The 2,774-nt window shown below is 41.5% G+C and overlaps 1 long non-coding RNA gene across 3 annotated transcripts in view; it reads left to right on the top strand.

Moving 5' to 3' along the window:
- Window positions 1–323: 323 nt before the first annotated feature.
- LOC121034023 (uncharacterized) overlaps window positions 324–2,774 on the top strand; it is a 10,025-nt gene continuing 7,574 nt past the window's right edge. The window contains exon 1 of one of the 3 annotated variants that reach the window (XR_005792252.1): window positions 324–376. This is a non-coding gene — a long non-coding RNA (uncharacterized LOC121034023). The other 2 variants (XR_005792254.1, XR_005792253.1) reach the window with 2 other exon arrangements.

Raw genomic sequence — 2,774 nt, 5'->3', positions numbered from 1 at the left:
AAAACTTCCTTGAAATGTATATTCCAGCTGATATGTGGACCTAACGAATTAGCACACCATTCCCAAACCAAGCAGTTTCTTCCAACTACTAATACTTAAAGTCATTTTAAAAAATTGTATATTATTTAGATGTGCAGAAAGGCAAAGTTAAAGAGTTTGGTTTTTAACATAAAAGAGAAAAGAACAAATCTACAGTAAGTTTTATTTTTAGAGCTACTGCTTTATCAACTAAACCAAGATGAAACAGTTACTCATTAGATGACAAAGTTCTTTTTTTTTTTTCTCCTTAAATTCATTTCTGAGTTAATACAAATCTGACTCATTGTCACCAAAGAAGAGGAACCTTCTTGCAGAGATTTGCGCAGCTGCCCCACTGGTCAGTCTCTACAGAAAATATACTTACCTTTGAGCAATGCTAATCATGTAAATGCTAGTTAATTGAATTCTGGGTTTGATTGTAACGAAATCAGATTTTTTTAAAAAAATTTTTTAATGTTTATTTATTTCTGAGACAGAGCAAGACAGAGCATAAGCGGGGGAGGGGCAGAGAGAGAGGGAGACACAGAATGAGAAGCAGACTCTGGGCTCCAAGCTGTCAGCACAGAGCCCGACACGGGGCTCGAACTCACAAACCATGAGATCATGACCTGAGCCCAAGTCGGTCGCTCAACCGACTGAGCCACCCAGGCGCCCCCGAAATCAGATTTTTTTTTTTTTTAATTAGTAAGTTGGACTAGACTTTTCTTTGAAAAAAATGAAATTTAAAAAATGAGGCAATCAATCTTGTTACCTGAGGAGATGCCAATTCCAAAACACTGACTCGTCTGCAGTGAGAAAGTCCATGAAATTCTCAAAAGTAATATGGAGCAGTACAAACATCAGTAATAAGCAGTAATGCCACTTTGCAGGAAAGGTAGGATCAATGTCATTCTTATTCAAAGCTTTTAAGCTAGGAAATCTATCTGACGGGTGGGATAAGAGCTCAAGTTTATTTCAGTTGAAGCAAAACAGGAAGAGCAGTAAGTAGCTAATCCTGATAAGGGAGGGCCAAAAAGGAGTAGCAAAGAAGTTGATGTTCCCAAATTGAAAGAATTTGTGAAGTCTCTGGGATTTGGGTAAGTGTTGGGGCAAGGTGGATGAGGGTGGAGTGGTTAAATTCTTCACCTGCCAGGTTTTTATCTATGAGCTACAACTGAAGGGAGAGAAAAACTTCTGAGGCATTCATTAGCCAGAAGTTTTGCTCTGATTTATTCAGAAGGAAATGGAATATTCAAAATGAAACCTAAGTGAAAGCAGTTGTGTTGCTGCTTGGAGGGGAGGCTCCTAAAAGCAGGGACAGGAACACACCCAAGAATTAAGCCAGAAAGTTCTGGCCCCTATGTCAACGCCTGCCATTTATTAGATGTTTGATTGGCTACAGGAGGGTCTCAGAGGCTAGGGTATTGCAGAAGGAGGGGCATGTTTAGAAGCTACATTTCCATAACATCTGCATAAACCTTTTGTTTTAGATTGTAAAGTTACCAGAGTAGCTTTAAGGGCTGTTGGAGATGGGGATAAGGGAGGGGTAAGAAGCATGGCCACCCTCTGGTGCTGCCTCAGGACCTTGGGGAAGATTCTACTCTCTGAGCCTCCTTTGCAAGAGGAGAATAACATTTCCTCATAAATAGGTTATGATAGTAAATAAGGTAAACAATGTGAAGTGCTAGCTCCTGAATACTCAGTAAATGTATATAAACCTAAAAGATATCAAAGAGGAAATACTGCATTATGTCTGTTCCAAAGACAATTGTTTCTACTGGGAAAAGTCTTACCTCTGCCTTTTTCCTAGAGCACTTTAGACATTTATTTTCAATATTTTGTTCCAGTTGTTGCTATTCCCCCCCCCCCCATAGGTAAAGAGGAGAAAAGCAATTTTGTTTAAACCATCAGTACCCTGCTAATATTCTGTCTCAAATCAAAGGGCTGGGCTTTCCCACAGAGCACTTAGAAACAGGTAATGATATCACACCATTAGTGCACTCACCACATGCTATGAGAACAGAAGCTGGCTTTTGCCCAGTAACTTTCTCCCATGCTTGGTCCCTGAGGAGAGAGAATTGCTCCAGAAGCCCTTATTAGCAGCAGTCATTAGGATGACAAAATGTTAGAGCAGCCCCCTTGCCCTTCCCCACATTAAGAACTAAAATGAGGGGTGCCTGGGTGGCTCAGTCAGTTGAGCGTCCGACCAGCTCAGGTCATGATCTGACACTCTGTGAGTTTGAGCCCCACGTTGGACTCTGTGCTGACAGCTAAGAGCCTGGAACCCACTTCAGATTCTGTGTCTCCCCCCTCTCTCTGCCCCTCCCCTTCTCATGTTCGGTCTCTCTCTGTCTCAAAAATAAATAAAAACATTTGAAAAAATTTTTGAAGAACCAAAATGACATCAGAAAGAAAAGTAAGCTGTAAAGGTAGTTTAGTGTTCATATGTTAGCTCCGAGTGGAGGGGAAGTGTAAAAACTATTCCAAGCCTTAGAACTTGTGCCTGACTTCCACCCCCCGCCACTTGACCACCTCGCCTGCCAGGAGAAGAGTGCAGCTTCTAGAAGCATTGATGTTGACTGAAGCATGTTGTTAGCCTGATTCTATTCATTCCCAAATAGCTATGGAGATAGCTTTTCGTCTGATAACTCATTACTCACAAATGAATGAATGAATGATGCTCCCAGTGCCCTCCCCTTAGCACTCTCCTTCCTTCCTTCCTTCCTTCCTTCCTTCCTTCCTTCCTTCCTTCCTTC

The sequence above is a fragment of the Herpailurus yagouaroundi genome, unplaced genomic scaffold (genome assembly GCF_014898765.1).
Source record: "Herpailurus yagouaroundi ecotype Mexico unplaced genomic scaffold, PumYag 159, whole genome shotgun sequence".
Classification (NCBI taxonomy): domain Eukaryota; kingdom Metazoa; phylum Chordata; class Mammalia; order Carnivora; family Felidae; genus Herpailurus; species Herpailurus yagouaroundi.
The sequence above is the reverse complement of the archived record's forward strand: the minus strand, read 5'-3'. Positions and strand labels throughout refer to the sequence as shown.